This window comes from Elaeis guineensis, chromosome 6 (genome assembly GCF_000442705.2).
Source record: "Elaeis guineensis isolate ETL-2024a chromosome 6, EG11, whole genome shotgun sequence".
Lineage (NCBI taxonomy): Eukaryota > Viridiplantae > Streptophyta > Magnoliopsida > Arecales > Arecaceae > Elaeis > Elaeis guineensis.
Window position 1 is genome coordinate 99,644,832 of NC_025998.2, and position 21,846 is coordinate 99,666,677.

Consider the following 21,846-nt stretch of genomic DNA (forward strand, 5'->3'; position numbering starts at 1 on the left):
GCTAGCACACGATTGAGCCTAACTTTCTCCTCGTGTAATTTTTTTCATCTCGACTGAGCCAAATATGATTTGACTCACTCAGAGAATCTTGAGAAGGTTTTTCTTAGTCAGACTGGAGTCAATCCAGCTCAGAAAAGTCTTGTCTTAATTCATGAGATGAATTTAAGACAACACCTGCCAATTTCTGTCACCTGCCATTTTCATTTTAGGACATCGATCAAACATTGACTTATGGATCTTAAACTGAAGGCCACTTGACAGGAGGTCATTGGAGAGTTTTTGTGGAGTGTCCACCTACTAAATTAGGCCTCAAAGTGGGCACCAAGATCAGATTGGGCATCCACCCCAAGTGGATAAGGATAGAGTCCCATGAGATGAGGACTCTTATCCCTTGATCAACTTGGACTGTGGGGCGCCAATCTCACTGTGCTTATCCAGTATTGGCACCAACAGTAGGAGAAATTGTGAGAATTCTTATCTGATATGATCAGATAATATCACTCCATCAATTAAATTTTTTTCAGAATTAATTGGAATTTTTTGATGGGTCGAATGATGTGGCACTGCATGGCGCAGCAGGGTCTATTTAAACCCTGTCTGCACCTAGGGTTTAGAGATTCTGCTCAATACCCAGCAAAAATGAGATTTCCCTCCACTTCTCCATATTCCCTCTGGTCTCTCTCTCCCCTCTTCACATCCAAGAAGTTGGGCATCCATCTGGTGCTTGTCCAAGGTGTGGCGGCTCCCTGATCAGAAGGCTACAGGGATTTGTCGAGAAGCTGCTGCTCCAGCTTCAGAAGATCTTTTGAAGATCTTCCAGATCAGATCCAAATCTAATTTTTGGAGAAGAGATTTGTGAAGAGAAGATGATCTAGATCCTACTTGAGTGGATACCGATAGAGGCTAGGTGACTGCGTGGCTATTTTAGAACCTCAGGCATTGCTGCGATCATCTACAGGGTAATCTAGTTACCCTAGAGGTATTTTTCTATTCCTCAAGTTTTAGATTTAATTTTAGATTAAATATTAGATAATAAGAATTAGATATAATAAACTTTAAATCTAAAATAAAGTAGAATAATTTTAAAAAAAAATATTCCACCCCAAATCTCATTAGATCTGGAAGATCCTACAAGGGAAAAATCGATTTTTCCTTCAACTGGTATCAGAGCCAGATTGATGGCTCTATTTCAGATCTAATTTAGATCTGATTTTTATTTTTATTTATCTGATATTAGTGATTTTTATATGTCACATCAGATATGATAGGATCTAAAATTAAAAAATTTAAAATTAAATCTAAGTAGATCTAACATGTATGAGATGCATGACTAGACTAGGAATAGTTTAAACTATGAATAGTCTTAAAGTTTTATATTTTAATATGATTAAAATATAAATTAGATCTAATTTATTTTCTAATTTTATAATATTATAAATATTATATTCAGATCAAAAAATAAAAAATAAAATTTAATTAATTCATAAGATTGATCTGCTGCATGCCTAGACTAGTTGTAGAATTGTTCTAGTAACTGTCTAGAATAGATTTTATATTGAATAGTTTAATTTAAATCTTATTTTTTAGATATTACATGTGATGTATCAGATCTAAAAGCATGCTAATTAGATCAGATTTTAATACATGAGATGTATGCAAAGCATGTATAAGTTAGATCTGAAATTATATATGTGATATGTAACTTAAATCTAACTAGTTTTGTAGTTAAATTAATATTTCTGATTAAGGTATTCCTCATGGCCATCTGGTCATAAGAATAAAGTAGGATTTAAGACCCTCTCCTCCCATTCAATGGGGTGTTCTTATGGCGTGTAGGGGTGCTGCACGTTCATCCTTAATCAGAAATCAAACTTATTTTTCTGCAAAATCCTAGATTCTGAAACCCTAGGATTTATTTTACATATTTTGTTTATGAATCTAAGACTTAATTAATGAATTAAGCTTATGAAATTAAATTATATCTAAAATTGAGAATTTCAGATCTAAGTCATTTTCATAAAATTAGGTTCGGACTTGGGTAGCTCAATTAGGTCTAGCGGTTGATCAAACCGAATCAAAAGTTGGTTAGATGGGATCATGAAAGCTAATAATTGTCCAGCCTAATAGGATTAAGTCTAGGTCAAGGTCGAATCACATTCATATATGACTCGATCAAGTTAAGACCTAATTTAGCTCAGTGGTTAGAGCATGGATTGTAGGCTAACCTAATTGGTTCTGGTTCGATAATTTGGTGTCTAAGGTAAGTTGGACAGATACGATCGAATAGTTTTTAATTGAGAGTTACTTGACTCGAATGCATTCTTGTCGAGTTAATGGTATATCCTTTCTATCGGTCTTACTTACCTGGCCATATGTGTCGATCCAGTTCTGATTTGAGGTGACTAACAATTCGAGCTAACCCATGCCACTAGGTTAGTCATAATTGTTATGACTATATCAAGTCAAGTTTAATGAGACCTAAATTAAATCTCCCTAAGAAAATATTAAGTCTAAGGTCTTCCACCATTGTGGATGTGCGGGTCCTTCCCGGGGTTGATTGTTATCGACTAGTTACAGTGGCTCAGTTGCACCGAAAAGATACAACCATGTCCATTAGGCATTGGATGCTACAGATTAGAAGATGGGTTGTGCTCAATATTTCGGATACGGTGAGGGATGCAATCAGGAATTTAGTTCATGCAAATGGTGGGTCTGACTTAACTAAGGATTGGAGCAATATTTCGGACACAGTGAGCTTCATGAATTAGAGACTAAGTTTTGGGTGCACCATGATTAGAGAATCATTGGACAAGAGTTATCTACTCATCGGTTGACCCATCACCAATAACTGTTAGGTGAGGTGATGAGCCAGTCGGTGAGACCGCACCACCCACTAAAAATCACTAATCACGGAGATTTTCACATCTTTATCTAGGGAGTGTAGGGATCTGAGAAAATAGTGGGAGCCTAATCTGTTTAAAAATGAAATCCCTAAATAAATTGGTTAAGTCTGATTACAAAATCTAACTAGAAACTTTTGACTCTCTACAGAAAACATGTCTGTGTCCAACCCCCTGACCAAAATACTAGACACCCGCAGATTGACTGGACCCAATTTCAAGGACTGGTTGAGGAACTATAGAATTATTCTGGGTTTCAAAAAACTGACTCATGTCTTGGACCAGGATCCACCTGCCATGCCAGCACGTCCGATGGCTGAACAGAGAGCGTCTCTGAAAAAGTGGATGGATGAAGATAACAAAGCCAGGTCCTACATGTTGGGTGCAATGTCTAATGACTTGCAGCACCAGCATGAGAATATTATGACTACCCACCAAATATTGGCTCACCTACAAGAGTTGTTTGGTGAACAAAGTCACGCAGCCAAGTATCAAGTCTGCCAAAGACTTTTTAAGGCTAAAATGCGTGATGGACAGTCAGTCCAAGATCATTGTTTGACAATGATCAAGGACCTTGAGGAGCTTGAGAAGCTCGGTATCATCTTAGACAAGGATTTTCAGATTGATGTGATCCTTCAGTCCTTGTCCGGTGCATATGGTCAGTTCATCATGAACTTCCATATGCATAAGATGCAGTGTACCTTGGCTGAGTTAATGAACATGTTGGTTACGGCTGAGCTTTCTTTGAAGGGTTCAAAAGGCTCAGTCCTTACTGTGGAGCGGACTTCTTCCAAGAAAAAGTCTTTTGGAAAGAAAAAGAAGTCTGCGAAGAAGCAGAAGGTGGATGGAAAAAGGAAGAAGACAGAACTGAAGAAGAAGGCTACTGAAAAGAAAAAATATTTCTACTGCAATTCAGATGGCCATTGAAAATGGAACTGTCCTCAGTACCTAGCCACCCTGAAGAACAAGAAGGATGGTCCTTCTGGAGGTATGCTCATTATAGAATCTAATCTTACAGTTTCCTCTGCATCCAATTGGGTACTTGACTTTGGTTCTAGTGCTTATTTATGTACTTCTATGCCGGGTCTTGAGGAGAGCAAGAGGCTGAGGATGGGGATATGATCCTACGCATTGAAAATGGAGCAAGAGTTGCTGCTGTGGCCGTGGAAACCTACCCTCTGTGATTACCATTAGGATTAGATTTAGTTCTTAGAGACTGTTATTATGTGTCTACAGCAAATAGGAATTTGATTTCTGTTTCATGTTTAGCACAAGAAGGCTATGTGATTAGCTTTCATAAGGATCATTGTAACATATTTTATGAAAATAATAAAGTTGCAAATGGTTTTCTTATTAATGGTCTCTATCAGCTACATATTGATGTATTTGTATTTCATATCGAACAAAATGTGAATGCCATGAGAATTAAAAGGCCTAGAGATAGTATAAATGATAGGTATCTATGGCACCTAAGGCTAGGTCATATAGCGGAAGACAGGGTTAACAAATTGAAAAAATTTGGGCTATTGAGTCCGTTGACTTCTGAGTCATATCCAATTTGTGAATCATGCCTTCAAAGCAAAATGACCAAGCTCCCTTTTGTGAGACATGGGGAAAGGGCCACAGACCTACTTGCCCTAGTACATACAGATGTGTGTGGCCCATTTGATGTACTGGCTAGGGGTAACTATGTCTACTTCATTATCTTTATCTATGTTTAGGTACGGATATGTGTTTCTAATAAAATACAAGTCTGAAGCCTTTGAAAAGTTCAAAGAATTCAGGTATGAGGTAGAAAAACAAACAGAAAAGCCCATTAAGGTTCTTCGATCAGATTGAGGAGGTGAATATTTTAATCGGAAGTTTCTAGACTATCTTAAGGACAATGGCATAGTCTCTCAATGGACTCCACCTGGAATGCCACAACTCAATGAGGTTTCAGAACGGAGGAACTAGACCCTATTAGATATGGTCCATTCTATGATGAGCTTCACGGACCTCCCTGAGTTTCTTTGGGGATATTGTCTCATGACAGCAATATATGTATTGAATAGGGTTCCCTCTAAAATCATTCCTATCACACCGTATGAGATATGGCATGGTAAGAAGTCAAGTCTGAGTCATCTCAGAATTTGGAGTTGTCCGGCTCATATCAAGAGACAGCAAGCAGACAAGTTAGAGTTCAGGTCTTTTAGAGCTCGATTCATAGGATATCCTAAAGAGTCATTAGGATACTATTTCTATATTCCGGAAGATCACAATGTGATTGTGAATCGATATGCTATTTTTATTGAAAAATAGTTTATTCAAGATAGTGGCATTGGAAGAATAATTAAGCTCAAGGAGAATGTCTCCCAAGAGTAACGAGCTAAAGAACTTGAGGAACCCAATCAATTAGAACCAATCCTAACACAACCTCTTCCACCTCGTAGATCGACTAGGGTTTTTCGTCCTCCTGAAAGGTACTTAGGTACCATATAAGAGGATGTAGAGGAAATGTTTCTCACAGGAAATGGGGCTCATGGTGATGACCCCAAGACCTATAACGAGGCGATATCAGATATCGATTCTGAGAAATGGTTAGAGGCAATGAGATCAGAAATTGACTCGATGCACTCAAATCAAGTCTGGACCTTGGTAGATCCACCTGAAGGTATTGTACCTATTAGGTATAAATGGATCTTCAAGAGAAAGATAGGCGCAGATGAGAATGTGGAGACATTCAAGGCTAGGCTCGTAGCGAAAAGTTTTAGTCAGCGCGAAGGCATTGACTATTAGGATACCTTTTCGTCTGTAGCCATACTAAAATCCATCCGCATATTGCTTGCTGTTGCAGCCTATTTCGATTATGAAATATGGCAGATGGACATGAAAATGGTATTCTTAAATGGATATCTTGAGGAAGATATCTATATGGAACAGTCACTTGGTTTCACATCCAGTGATGATGATCGCAAGGTCTGCAAGCTGCAAAGGTCCATTTATGGACTTAAGCAAGCATCTCAGAGTTGGAATACTCATTTCAATGATGTGATCAAAATATTTAGTTTCATCAAGAATGAGGAGGAATCATGTGTATTCAAGAAGGTCAGTGGGAGTGCAGTTGTCTTCCTCGTACTGTACGTTGATGACATCCTCCTAATTGGAAATGATATTTCCATGTTGACCTCAGTTAAAATATGGTTGTCTAAGGAGTTCTCTATGAAAGATCTAGGAGAAGCATCTTTTATATTGGATATTAAGGTCTATAGAGATAGACCAAATAGGATGCTAGGACTCTCACAGAAGATGTACATAGAGGAGGTGCTAAAAAGGTTTAGCATGGAAAACTCCAAAAGAGGTTTAGTACCTTTTAGACATGGCATTCATCTCTCTAAGAAGATGTGCCCTAGCACACCTGAGGAGATTGAACACATGAGCAAGATCCCTTATGCTTCGGCAATAGGGAGCCTCATGTATGCCATGCTATGTACACGACCTGATATAGCCCATGCTGTGAGTGTCACAAGCAGATATCAGTCGAATCCAGGCGAAGAGCACTAGACTTCTGTGAAATGTATCCTTAAGTACTTAAGAAGGACTAAGGATATATTTCTAGTCTTTGGGAATGGAGAACTCCAGATTCAGGAATTTACAGACTCAGACTTTATGTTTGATATAGATGATCGAAAGTCAACATCTGAAAGTCTGTTCATTTGCAATGGTGGTGTAGTCATCTGGAAGAGTTCCAAATAGATGGTGATTGCTGATTCCACCATGGAGGCAGAGTATATTGCTGCATCGGAAGCTGCGAAGGAGGCATTCTGGTACAAAAAGTTTACTGCAGAGCTTGGAGTGATGTCATTGTATCCCATCCCTCTTTACTGTGACAAAATGGTGCCATAGCCCTAGCTAAGGAGCCAAGGTCTCACCAAAAGTCCAAGCATATCGAGCGGCGATTCCAATTGATCCATGATTACCTCGAAAAAGATTATGTCGAGGTTAAGAGAGTCGACTCCACAGACAATGTGGCAGACCCACTGACAAAGTCATTAAGCCAGCAGAAGATCGAAGCCCACCTTGAGAAGATGGGACTTAGATATGTAGCCAATTGGCATTAGGTCAAGTGGGAGTTTGTTAGATATGTGCCTTAGATGTCAGATTGGCTGACACATTCCTGTACAAATGTAAGGGCAAATTTATAATTTGGACTATAAATAAATAAAAGGGTTATTCTACTATCACATTGTGTACATTATGTCTGTGATACATCCTTTGAGTTAGTAGGGCTGTTAATTCATATTTTCAAGAGTTGAAAATTTAAGGCATGAATTTATATAACTAACTCATAAACAGTTCCTGACCATAGGATCATCACGAGGATGGTGATCGATCCGAAAGGTTGGCGTACAATCTTTTCCTTAGGATAGATGTATCTTGAGTCTACGGTGTGGAGATACCAGAATGAGAGTACAGGTATTCGTTGAGAATGAGAGTACTGAGCATGACCATCTCGAGCAGTCATAAGGAAGTCTACCTTCTCGTCGATGACTATCTCGATGCTGCAGCTGTGTGTCTAGTTCTTTGATCTGAGGTACATCGACAGTTCACTTTGAGTGTGTTATAGTTTAACCACATCATAACTCGATCTCCTAGCTATTCGAAACCTTGAGATGTATGTTGGCCGTAGCATATTCATTGTAGGAACCAGATTGCACCAAGATGGGATCTATCAATCTCGATAGATAAGAGTAGTCCTATGATGATCAAAAGATCGAGTCCTTAAGCCCATGGCCATGGAAGAGTGAAATAATAGAAAAGAGTTTTCCATTAAGATTTCACATCGGACTTGGATCGATCGATTGATTCATATGACTGATGTTGGATTTGACGAGTTCACCTTAACCCTAATTCAGTCGGGACTCATGATAGAAGAACTCAATCACACAGGTAGCTGCATCGAGAGGTTTGTCTTCATTTCTGATGGGTTACCACCATATGCTGCTAGGTGTCACTGGTGGATTTTAAAAGTAATTAGAATAATATTGATGATCGATCATTCTAATTGTCTGAATCAGAAGAGTTTTGGTCCATCGAAAGGAGTTTCGATGATGTCAATGATGAGATCACGACATGTCTCATTACCATACAGAAATGAATCTAACTAGGTCACACAAATAAGAGTTAGGGTCTGGATGTCATCAATTGAGCTAGTCCAATTCGATTGATTTGGATTAGATCCAATTAGGTTCAAAGAAATCATGCTAGCACACGATTGAGCCTAACTTTCTCCTCGTGCAGTCTTTATCATCTCGACTGAGTCAAATATGATTTGACTCATTCAGAGAACCTTGAGAAGGTTTCTCTCAGTCTGACTCGAGCTAGTCTAGCTCAAAAAAATCTTGTCTTAATTCATGAGATGAATTTAAGATAACACCTGTCAATTTCTGTCACTTGCCATTTTCATTTTAGGACATTGATCAAACGTTGACTTATGGATCTTAAACTGAAGGCCACTTGGCAAGAGGTCATTGGAGAGTTTTTGTGGAGTATCCACCTACTAAATTAGGCCTCAAAGTGGGTGCCAAGATTAGATTGGGTGTGTGCCCCAAGTGGATAAGGATAGAGTCCCATGAGATGGGACTCTGATCCCTTGATCAACTTGGACTATGGGGCTTCAATCTCACTGTGCTTATCCAGTATTGGCACCAACAGTAGGAGGGATTATGGAGATTCTTATCTGATATGATCAAATGATATCACTCCATCAATCAAAATTTTTTTAGAATTAATTAGAATTTTTTGATTGGTCGAATGATGTGGCACTACATGGCGCAGTAGGGTCTATTTAAACCCTGTCTGCGCCTAGGGTTTAGAGATTCTACTCAATACCCAGCAAAAATGAGATTCTCCTCCACTTCTTCACATCCCCTCTGGTCCTCTCTCTCTCCTCTTCACGTCCAAGAAGTTGGGCATCCATCTGGTGCTTGTCCAAGGCATGGTGGCTCCCTGATCAGAACACTGCAGGGATTTGTCGAGAAGCTGCTGCTCCAGCTTCATAAGATCTTTTGAAGATCTTTCAGATCAGATCCAGATCTGATTTTTGGAGCAAAGATTTGCAAGGAGAAGATAATGTAGATCTTACTCGAGTGGATACCGGTAGAGGCCAGGCGACTGCGTGGCTATTTTAGAACCTCGGGCATTGCTGCGATCATCTACAGGGTAATCTAGTTACCCTAGAGGTATTTTTCTATTCCTCAAATTTTAGATTTAATTTTAGATTAAATATTAGATAATAAGAATCAGATCTAATAGACCTTAGATCTGAAATAAAGTAAGATAATTTTTTTAAAAAAATATTTCATCCCAGATCTCGTTAGATTTGGAAGATCCTACAAGGAAAAAGCCAGTTTTTCCTTCGATATTTTCTTATGTAATGGAGGATTGGTTAGTTGAAAGAGTTCTAAGCAGTTAGTCATTATAGATTCGATCATGGAAGCTGAGTACATCGCCACCTTTGAAGCTGCTAAGGAAGCTTTTTGGTTCAAAATATTCATTGCGGAGCTGGATGTCATGCCATTAGATGCCATTGCACTGCACTGTATAATAACAGTACCATAGCCCTCGCTAAGGAGCTCAGGTCTCACTAGAAGTCCTAGCATATAGAGCGGTGGTTCTACATCATATATGAATACCTTGAGAAGAAGTTCATTGACACGTAGAGAGTCGACTCTATATAGAATGTGATAGACCTACTGATCAAGCTTCTCAGCCAGCAGAAGATCAAAGCTCATCTTGAGAAGATGGGTCTTAGCTATATGGCCAATTAGTTTTAGGTCAAGTGGGAGTTTGTTAGATGAGTATCTTAGAAGCCAATTGTTGGCTAATATATTTTATAATTTCAGAGCTTAACTTTATACTTGTAATATTTTTATTATTAATAAAAGATATTTTTATTTCTAATTATATTTTTATGTCCTTGATTTGTCTTAGAAATTAGCAAAGATGATTTTGTATATTCTTAAGGTATTGAGAATTTGAGACATTAATTAGTGGTTAGTTTCTAAATACTCTCAATTAAAATATCATCATGGAGGATAGTGATCGATCTATTTAAAGATCGATGCATGGATCACCTCCCTTTTGGATAGATGAGTCTCAGGTTTATAGTGTAGGGACACTGGGGTGAGAGTGCAGATGGTTGTTAGAGAATAACTTACAACGAGCGTGACCAACATGAGAAACTACTCGGATGTCTACTCACTTGTCAGTGGTTGTCTCGATACTGCAGTGGTATGAGTGATCTTTTGGCCTATGGTGTCATCGATAATTCATAGCGAGGCTACTGAGTTTGACTACATATTTTCTTGGTCCCTGTCATTTGATTTTAGCTGTATATATTGGCTACAGTAGATTCAGATTAGCTGTTAGGAGTAGGATGCACCTAAATAGAATCTATTGACCTTGGTAGAAAAGGAGAAGTCCTATGTGATTTGTAAGACTCAGTTCAAAAAATCTTTGGCCAAAGCAAGTGTGAATACAGAAAAAGAGTTTTCATGGGATTCGCAAGTAAATTTTAGTCGAGTCAATCTAGCATATGACTGATGATGGGATTTGACGAGTTCTCTATGACCTCCATTAAGTCAGAACTCATGATAGAAAAATTGAATCACACGATAACTGTACCTAGGAGTTTTTACTTTGCAGCATGATGGGTGATGTACATACATTTTCAAAAAAATTATAGTAAAATATATATAGATTAAATAATTTAATCTACAATACATGCATAGATCAAATCTAAATTACCATACAAGATCTATGACATGAACTAATATGCATGTATTCATAACAGAAATCTAAAATTCAGCAAGTATAAAACATATCTAATTTATATTTAGATCATATCTAAATATTAATTAAATTTAAAACTTTATACCTGAGCATGAGTAGCAGATCATCATATCTAAATTCATAGTACTTGGTTCTTCATGATGCTTGACAGCTGCACATGCGTACGGTCTCTACGGGTATCCACACGAAGCCCTTGTGCTGATCGATCTCCCCGGGAGTGCTAGCTCGTGAGGACACCATCTTTTGACTGATCTAATAGAAATATAATGAAGATGAAGAATAAGGAGATCCTCTCCTTTTTTTTCTAGATCCATGTATCTGATCTCTACAATAGAGATCAAGACAATAACCCTTTCTTCTCAATTTTTCACGCACAAAAGAGAACCTTTCTCTCTTCCTTTCATATCTTTGAGAAGAACTTTTTTTTTAATTTTTTATGATGAAAATCAGATCTAATCTAATTTTTTATACTAAAAATTATAGGAGATCTTGAACCCTAGAAGAATCCAAAAGAGAGACCTAAGAGAAGAACCGTTCTTCTCTCTTCTTCTTCCTTTTTCTCCTTGATTTAGAACTCCAGGAAGCCTCTTACATCCAATCAGATTTTTTTGATATTTCTTCTCTAAATTTTTATATTAAAAATTAGATCTAATTTAATTTTTATCTTAAAAAAAATAAAAAAAAAATCTAGAAGAAGAACTCCTTCTTCTTCAAGGTTGTGCACAAGAAAGAAAACCCTTCTTTTTCCTTGATCTAGAACTCTAGGGAGCCCCAAACGTCCAACCAAATTTTTTTTATATATTTTTTCTAAATTTTTATATTAAAATCAAATCTAATCTGATTTTTATCTTAAAAAAAAAAAAAAAAATCTGAATGAACTCCTTCTTCAAGGCTGCGCACAAAAAAGAAGATCCTTCTTCTTCCTTGATCCATCTCTCTTTGGGAAGAACTTTTTTTCTTTAATTTTCTACTATAAAATCAGCAGAAGAAGCCCTCTTTGATGCCCAAAATCCAGTAATGAAAACCTCATAAAACACTCCAAGAAGAAGAGGAGAAAGGGGATGTTGCATGTGAGATGTTGGGGCGTCCAACTCTTGGATGCCCCCTTCTTGTTTTGGGCAACATGGAGAAGGGAGGGATGCCTCCTTTTTCATGCACGAAAGAGAAGAAAGAGGGCACACATCTTAGTGGGGCATGGGGTTTCTTTTTCACATTAAAAGGGAATGGGGCATGGAGATTAAGATGGCACATATGGTTTGGGTTTAGTCCTATTCCAAATAAAATTCAAGATCTTGATCAAATTCTAACTAATTCTTGGATCCAATCCTAACTAACTTAAGAATTAGTTATAACAAACTAACTAATTAGATCCTAGCCAAATTATCAAACATATTAGGCCCCAATCGATTTTTGAATTAGTTAGATTAAAATCCCATTGATCCAAGGATTGATTCTTGATGGAGATCAAGAAAGTTGTTTGATAATAGGGCTTGATCCAATCAAGCCTATTATCTAATAGAGTTAGATCCAATCCAAGTCTATATAAAAATGATTGAATCATATTCATGCATCCTTGAGATCAATTGGAATAAGCTCTATTATTCAAAAAGGATGCATCCAATCAATCCAAAATAATTCTAATTAAATCCAATTCAATTAGAACTAATCCAATCTCCATTACTCAATGAAATTGAGCTAATTAATAATTATATTATTAATTAATTATTTTTTTAATTTATCAATTATTAGTAAATAATTTATTGTAACTTTTGCATAGAATTAATCATCCATCAAATTGATAATTAATTCCTTCAATGATTCATAATCGTCGATCGATTATTTGATCAGATAGGTACTTCTATGTGTGTGACCCCATAGGTTCGAATCTAAGTTGGTAGCATAAGAATAATTTTTATACTAATTGATGTAATCATGTAGCAATGGGACCCAACATCCGGATAGGTCGAATATATGCCTAGCAATACTCTAGAACCTATGTGGATATAGTTACCGTATAATTCATCCCTTTGACACTTGATGCTCAAAGATGATTAAGGGTTAAACTATCAACCCAGGAAGAGTGGTCCACATTGTATCTCAACCTTAAAAATCCTGTGACTCCTCACTAGGATTATTTTGGCTAAAATTTTGCTGAATTGAAATATAATGATGCATCATCTTCAATTTTACTTAGAGCGGTTAATCCCATCTTGACTTGCACTCAGACTTACAAGTACTTGACTGTATCCAGAAATCTTTCGTCATCGAATTAAAAATTTGGATTGTCCAGCATAAAAGCACAGTGAGTTGCTTGCAAGTCATCAAGACAATCTCAGGTCAGAGGGACACATATACCCATATCCTATCATTAAAGTCTTTGATAGTAGAGTGCTCTGAAAGTGGTCACGCTTAGTAAAATATACTCTTATATATCAGTCGTATGCCATACCCGTGTCACCATACATCTTGGTTAAAAGGACAACTAACAAATATGGCATACAACGACCTTCACTTGATACAATTATTATTCTTGTGATAATTGTATCATTTGATCGCGAGTAGGATTTAAGAACTACATGATAAATTCTCCTTTATTATTTTAGTAGTAATTCTAAGGACTTCATCATAACATATGAGTTCTATTTTAGAAAATATATTCCTTATGATGAATCTATTAGATATCATTTATCATTTTGTAATTCATATACTTGTATAGAGCATAATCATCTACAACCTAGATGATTAGCTTTAGGACACATTTTTCAATAACTCTTATTTGGACTAAAGCTAATCAGATCGGTATCAAATATCCATCTTCCATTTTAGATCATCGAACTCATTAGATCTGATTACTCTTGACAATGAGTTGGTCAAGTTCTTGTTTCAGTCAATCTTTCTAAGGTCGATTTTATTTTGATCTTATCGAACAAGGTAATTGTAATACAGAAAGTGTTTGGTTTTTAGATGGAACATCGGTTCTTCAGCTTGAGCTATGACTCCAGTACTACTGTCAATACAGAAAGATTGGACCATCAATGGAAGGTGCCACTCCATGCTTGCTGATGAATTTTCATAACTAAATAATTTTTTTACCAACATAAAATATCACAAAGAACTCTGTATCGTAAATAAAATTGGCTACTGAATACTGCATGAAACTTTTCCAGCATGTCACTCCTCTTTATAGGATAAAAACATAACCTGACACAACTTTGTTATTTCGATCCGATTAGAAACTAAAATCAATATTCCATAAGTTTTAAATCAGATTCTCTATAAATAAATCATTTATCCCTAGTACTTCATAAATATTTAATGATGGTTCTAATAACCTTCCAAATTTTTATGGAGAATGGAGATGACAACCAAGCTTATATTCCCTGTAATGGAGGGATGTCATTCTCGATTAAGAGAATTTCATCCAAACAACATAAAGAATATTTTTATAGAATTAATAGCCCATTTGTACATACAGGATTCTGCTTTATTCTCAACAAAACCATACTTTCGAAATGTATATTCCAACTTCAAGAAGTTTGATTCAATCCAAATGGATTTGTGGATTGCCACAAGAAAAACTTCTCATCATAGTCAACATTATAATTTTGATGAAATCTTTTGGCAGTCGTTGATAGCACCAAAAAAATAACTCTACTCACTACGTAGGTAGGATGAGTCGAGATCGTATCCTCAGGGACCTTGGGCTAAGTTGAGATTGCAAAATAAAAGAAAGAAGCGTTGTTTTTGATTTAGAAAATAAATTATCTTAAAATTGAGGTAATTAGAGAATTAAGAGCTTGGGAGTTTTGAATTAATTTGCACTAGCAGAGTTGTATCTCTTTTTTAACTAAATAAATATGATTAATCTTAGGAAAAATACCTGTCTTTCCTCGGCACACTCCGTATCCGTAGATCACGGCGCATCTCCAGAAAGTACTAGGTAAACAACTCTTCTTTCCTCGGCACGCCCCGTATCCATAGATCACGACGTGTCTCCAGAAAGTAAAAGTTGTTCCTAATATTAATCTAACAAGAAAGCATAAATAAAAGCATATGAAAGGGAGCAAATAAAGAACTCATGACAATTTAAATAAAAAGCATAATCTTTATTGCATATAAAGAAATACAGGAAATTTTAGAACAATAAACCATCTCTGTGTCGTTACAAAATTTTTTCTCCACTCCCGAGACTGCTAGCCTAGCTGCTCATGAAGTAGTCCCTTTCTACTCCTCTATGCAAGGCTCTAGAAGAATTTCTGGGCTCCCCCCAATGGGAGTACAAAAATCTTTTTATAGGTGTTAGAAGGGAGGAGTTTTACATGATTTTCCGATGTGAGACTAAAGAAAATATAAATCTTTCAAAATATTTCTAAATATTAATTTTTTTCCTTTAATAAGTATTTGTTTGACCGCCATCAAAAATTCCTTGTGAACCCGTCTGCCGTGCGCCCACACCCGCGCGATGCTGCACCCGTGCCCGTGCTCACGGCCACGCCACGTCCATGCCTCATGCGTTCCGCATCCTGCGCTGCTACCGCGATCCGTGTTTGCCCGCGTCTGCATCCATCCCACGTCTGCATCGCATCCGTCCCGCGTCTGCGTCGCGTCCACGCGCGGGCATTCACGCGCTGGTGTTCACGCACTGGTGTTCACGCACGCCTAGAGCATCAATTTTTTTTTTGAATTCACGTGAACATTCTTTGTATATTCCAAAAAGAAACAAAAGTTTCTTCATAATGACATCTATATCCTTTTGGATTCCTTGCATAGTATCTTCATTTTCTATAATACCATAAGCATCCTTCTTTTATTTTAATTTTATTTTAATTCCAAATTTCTTCAAACTTGAGTCTTTTTGATCTATGAATTGGACTCTTTGTATCGACGATCATCTTTCCTGTAAAACATAAAAAGAAACATCAAATTCTTAATAAATAAAATAAATTAAATATAATTTTTTACTTTAAATGACTTAAATTAAGTGTTTATCACACCCCCCAACTTAAATTTTGCTCGTCCTCGAGTAAAATAGATATATCAGCATTGTGTACCGACTCGATCTTGAATCAAAAATTAGGTTAGGCATCCCAAAAGGTAGATGATACTTGGTCAAACCATTAAAGAGATATTTCATTGGATTATCAATTTAACCCAATTAGTGGTTGAGTATTAACTAAAGAAATTTCAGAGCTTTTCTTTTAGCAACTCCCCACTTTACTCTTTAAATCCTCTAACTTAATGGGAAAGAGGTTTATTATCTTCTTGCAATTTAGTCTCCTTAATATATATATTATTATTATTATTATTATTTTTATATATAATATTGCCTACCTTTTTACGCGAACCACAACGCTTACTTAGGCGAAAGGGCCTGGTTACTCAGTAGGAAACCAATGTTGTTTTTTTTTTTTTTTTTTTTTTTTTTTTAAGAAGAATTTTTGCATACCTCAATCTTTCCACCCAATTTCTCATGAAGCAGATTCTTTATTGAGATCAGTAAGAAGAGGGTTGTAGAATCACTCCTAAAATTTGGTCTAGTTTAAACCCTACCATTCATTGGGTTTTCTTAATAATTTATTCCTCAGTATCTCTTAAAATTATCTTGACCATTAATCATTCATTTATTAGGATGTCTAATTGACTCTTAATCAAAATAAAATTTGAATACACAAAACTAATTATTTCTGACCATACTCAAAGATTTGATTAATTTTCTTTCCCCCCCAACTTAATCTACATTGTCCTCAATGGAGTAGGAAAGCAAAGAAAATAAAAGGAGAGAGTGCACCTGGGATAATTTTGCTTCGAAAGTTGAAGATAGCTTCATTGATTAATAGGCTCTTGTTCTAAATTCCTGTAGCTGCGGTAAAGTAAAAAATATGAAATCGTTGGGTTGCCTCCCAACAAGCGCTAAGTTTTACGTCTTCAGCCAGACTGAATTGAGTATTATGACAGTTTTGGATCCACTAAATCAACAGATTCAATTAATTCTCCATCACTAATTTCATCTATGTAAGGTTTCAATCACTGACCATTCACTTTAAAAGTGTTCCCCTGTTTAGGATTTTTGAGTTCTATAGCTCCATGAGGAAATACCTGAGTTACAATGAAAGGTCCGTCCCAACGTGAGCGAAATTTTTCAGGAAACAGACGCAATTTAGAATTGAAGAGCCAAACTTTTTGATTGGGCTCGAATATTTTTTGTGTAATAAATTTATCATGGTATGCTTTAGTTCGCGCCTTATAAATTTTGACACTCTCATATGCTTCATTGCGTAGCTCTTCAAGTTCATTTAATTGGAGTCTCCTATTGGAACCTGCATTTTTTATATCAAAGTTAAATTGCCGTATGGCCCAAAATACACGATGTTCCAATTCCACCGACAAATGACAAGCTTTTCTGAATACAAGTCGATAGGGAGACATTCCTATGGGTGTTTTAAAAGCAGTACGGTAAGCCCATAATGCATCATCTAAGCGAAGAGACCAATCCTTTCTATCGGGCCTAACCGTCTTTTCTAGGATATATTTAATCTCCCTATTTGACACCTCTACCTGACCATTAGTTTGGGGGTGATATGGTGTGGCCACTTTGTGTGAAATATTATATTTTTTCATAAGTGCTTCAAAATGTTTATTCGTAAAATGAGTCCCCCCATCACTAATGATCATCCTTGGGAAGCCAAATCGACTAATGATGTTTCGTTGGATAAAACTAATTATAATTTTATTATCATTAGTCCGTGTAGCTATTGCCTCCACCCATTTTGATATGTAATCAACTGCCACCAGAATATATTCAAATCCAAATGAGGCTGGAAAAGGTCCCATGAAATCAATCTCCCAAACATCGAAGATTTCTACTACTAAAATGGGGGTCAGCGATATCATATCCTTCTTGGATAAATTTCTTGTTTGCTGACATCGCAGACAACTTCGGTCAAATTCATGTGCATCCTTGAAAAGTGTTGGCCAATAAAACCCACTCTGCAGTACTTTTGCTGCAGTTTTTCTTCCACTAAAATGTCCCCCACATGCCGAAGAATGGCAAAAAGTGAGAATGCTTTGGAATTCACTCTCGGGGATACAACGGCGAATAACTTGGTCAGGACAGTATTTGAATAGTTCAGGGTCTTCCTAGAAATAATGTTTAATTTACGAGAAAAATCGATCCTTTTCTTGTTTTGTCCAGTGAGAAGGTACTTGTCCTGTTGACAAGTAATTGACAATATGGGCAAACCATGGAGGACGGCTAGAGGAGATTGCGAAAAGTTGTTCGTCAGGAAATTTTTCTTTGACCTCATCTATGCCTATCGTGTGTTCAACTAAGATCCTGGAGATGTGATCAGCTACCACATTCTCAGAACCCTTCTTATCTCGGATTTTCAGATCAAATTCTTGTAAAAGAAGGATCCATCTGATCAAACGCGGTTTAGTATCTTTCTTTGAGAGGAGATATTTCAGAGCCGCATGATCAGAGTAAACTAGAACCTTAGACCCTAACAGATATGAGTGAAATTTTTCAAGGGCGAACACTGCTGCTAGTAGCTCTTTTTCTGTTGTGGTGTAGTTTAATTGGGCATCAGAAAGAGTCTTGCTAGCATAATAGATCACATGTGGCTCCTTATTGATTTTTTGGTCTAAGACGGCACCTATTGCAAAGTCAGAGGCATCACACATAATCTCAAATAGAATGGACCAGTCAGGGGGTTTTATTATGGGTGCTGTTGTCAGGGTTGTTCGTAATGTGTTGAACGCTTTCAAACAGTCTTCATCAAAGACAAATGGTGTATCCTTGGCCAACAGATTGCACAAGGGTCTTGAAATCTTGCTAAAGTCTTTGATGAAGCGTCTATAAAATCTGGCATGACCTAAGAAAGATCGTATTTGTCGGACCGAAGTAGGGGGTGGTAGTTTTGAAATAACCTCAACTTTGGCTTTATCTACCTCGATCCCTTTTTCAGAAATAATATGTCCTAATACAATTCCTTTCTGCACCATGAAATGGCTCTTTTCCCAACTTAGGACAAGATTTGTCTCCATACACCGTTTAAGAACTTTGGAAAGATTATGGAGACAATCCTCAAAGGTGGTTCCAAACACAGAAAAATCATCCATAAAAACTTCAAGATATTTGTCCACCATATCCGAAAAAATGGCCAGTATGCACCGTTGAAATGTAGCGGATGCATTGCAAAGCTCGAATGGCATACGTCGAAAAGTGAAGGTGCCATAGGGACAGGTGAAGGTAGTTTTTTCTTGATCATCCAAAAATACAGGTACTTGATTGTACCCTGAATAACCATCAAGAAAATAGTAGATACTTTGTCCTGCTAACCGTTCTAGGATTTGGTCGATGAAGGGCAATGAAAAATGATCCTTCCTAGTAACGGCATTCAGTTTTCTATAATCTATGCATACTCGCCATTCAGATGATATGCGAGTTGGAAGTAGTTCACCTTCTTCGTTCTCCACCACAGTAATACCAGATTTCTTAGGTACTACTTGAGTGGGACTGACCCATTTACTATCGGATATGGGATAGATAATTCCAGCATCTAACCACTTTACCACCTCTTTCTTTACTACTTCACGCATGTTTGGGTTCAATCTCCTCTGCATATCTCGATGGGGTTTGGCATGTTCCTCAAAATGAATATGGTGCATGCAAATGGAGGGGTCAATTTCTTTTAAATCGGTAATGGACCAACCGATAGCCTCTTTGTGTTCCTTCAGAATACCAACCAATTGTTCTTCCTGATTAGGGGTCAAGTCTGATGCAATGATTGTCGGGAGGGTGTCATTGAGTCCTAAAAATACATACTTAAGCGTAGCAGGAAGAGGTTTCAATTCTAACGTAGGTGGTGATTCTAAAGATGGGACTATTGGTGTACTGGCTAATGTGGGCAATGGCTTATACTTGATTGTCCATGGAGGAGTGGTTTTATCGTGTGGTGTATCTAACAAGATGTTAACTTCTTTCATATATTCCTCAAAGTCACACACTCCAAAGTGAGCCAAGCAAGTATCTAAGGGGTCTGGTGCTAGAATTATAGGTGTTGCATCTTCTATAATATCTTCTAGTGTATCTACTTCGAAGCAACTATCCATTGATGGTCCTTGGAAAGCACCAAACACATTCAGTCTTAGTTTCTTATTCCCAAACGATACGTCCATGACTCCTGTCCTATAATTAATGCATGCATTTGCCGTAGCTAGAAAGGGTTGTCCTAAGATAATGGGAATTTGTCTGGGGTTGCCACTTAATTCCATATCGAGAACCAGAAAATCAACTGGAAAGTAAAACTCATCTATCTTGACCAAGATATCCTCAAGCATTCCACGTGGTTCCTTAATTGATCTGTCGGCTAACTGCAGTGTGACTGATGTGGGTTTCAGTTCTCCAAATCCAAAAAGTTCATACACCGAACTAGGTAAAAGATTCACACTTGCCCCTAAATCCAGAAGAGCTTTTTCAATGTGATAATCTCCTATAACACAGGAAATGATGGGGGCTCTTGGGTCCTTAAGCTTTGGAAGAGTGGCATGCTGGAAGACAGAACTAGCCTGTTCAGTGAGACGTACTTTCTTTGGGATTTGTGATCTAGATTTACATTTTTGGGTGCACAAATCCTTCAAAAATTTGGCATAAGCAGGGACCTGTTTGATTCTGTCTAAAAGGGAAAGATTAATTTGGACTTGCTTAAATAATTCCAACATCTCATCAAGTTTTCCTCCCTTCTTATCTGCATGAATAGGGGCTTTTAGGGCATCCGGAAATGGGGCTTTAGGCAAGTAAGATGATTCCGGTGCAGTTGGTTCCTTCTCTATTTTCAGGTCCTCCTTATTCTTGGGTGATTTGGATTCGATTAGAGATTTAAGGTCGGTCTCATTGGTTTTACTAGTGTGTTCAATGACCTTCCCACTTCTCAGAGTCATGATTGATTTGGCATGTTCAGAAAAAGCTTCTGGGGTATTAGAACTCTCAATCACAAATTGCCCTCTTGGGTTGCTTTCGGGTTGGCTAGGTAATTTTCCTCCTTCCCTCCTACTGAATGCAGTTGCTAGTTGACCTATTTAGGTCTCTAGCTTAGCAATGGATTGTGTGTGAGAGTTAAGGGTCTGAGTGTTGACTTCTAATCATTCTAGTACTTTCAAGACTTTTTCCTCAAAAGCCGAGCTGTGACCAGTAGTAGACAGTTGAGGAACATTTTGAAATTGATGGTATGGTCCATGCCTATATGTTGAGTCTTGATATTGAGGTCGAGGTGTGGCAGGACCAACCACTGGTTGTGGTCTCCAGAAAAAATTTGGATGGTTTCTCCAGTCGGGGTTATAAGTGTTCAAATATGGATCGTTCCTGGTCTGCGAGCTTGTTGGACTTGAGCTTGCTGAACCTGCTCGTGCACAAACTCAGAAAATTGAGGTGCGACTGGGCATTCACTAACAAAATGGTTCGGACTTGCACACAATGCACAAACTTCTTGGATTGGGTTAGGTGGAATCGGGGATTGTCCAGTATTTAGAAGACGATCTAATTTTTGGGACAGTTCATCTACCTTTTGATGGATATCTATGGCATTTCCTACTTCATATATTCCACCTCTTTCTGGGTTTAACATGGGTTTATCTCTAATAGAGGTAGACATATGATGTAATGAATTTTCATTTAAAATTTCAAACAGTTGCCATGCCTCATCCTCACTTTTCAGCATAAATGTCCCACCGCATGATGCATCGACCATTTGTCGATATCTTTCAGAGAGTCCATCATAAAAATATTGGATTAACTGCCACTTGGGTACAGCATGGTGGGGATATTTTCTAATAAGGTCCTTTAATCTCTCCCATGTTTCATGAAATATTTCTCCATCTAATTGGGAAAAACTAGTTATGGCTTTCCTTATTTGATTAGTTTTTCCTATGGGAAAATATTTCTTGAGAAACTCTCCTTGCAGCTGGTCTCAGGTTGATATAGTCGTGGAATCCAAAGTATGTAGCTAGTATTTGGCTTCGTCCTTAAGTGAAAAAGGGAATAATTTCAACCTAAGAGCATCATCGGAGAAGTTGTGAATTTTGACAGTTGAGCATATTTCAAAAAATTCTTCAAGAT

The 21,846-nt window shown here is 37.3% G+C and overlaps 1 non-coding gene across 1 annotated transcript; it reads left to right on the forward strand.

Moving 5' to 3' along the window:
* Window positions 1-21,537: 21,537 nt before the first annotated feature.
* On the forward strand, window positions 21,538-21,643 carry LOC140859022 (small nucleolar RNA R71). Its single transcript, XR_012142422.1, has one exon. It is a non-coding gene; the product is annotated as a small nucleolar RNA R71 (small nucleolar RNA).
* The last annotated feature ends 203 nt before the right edge of the window (window positions 21,644-21,846 follow it).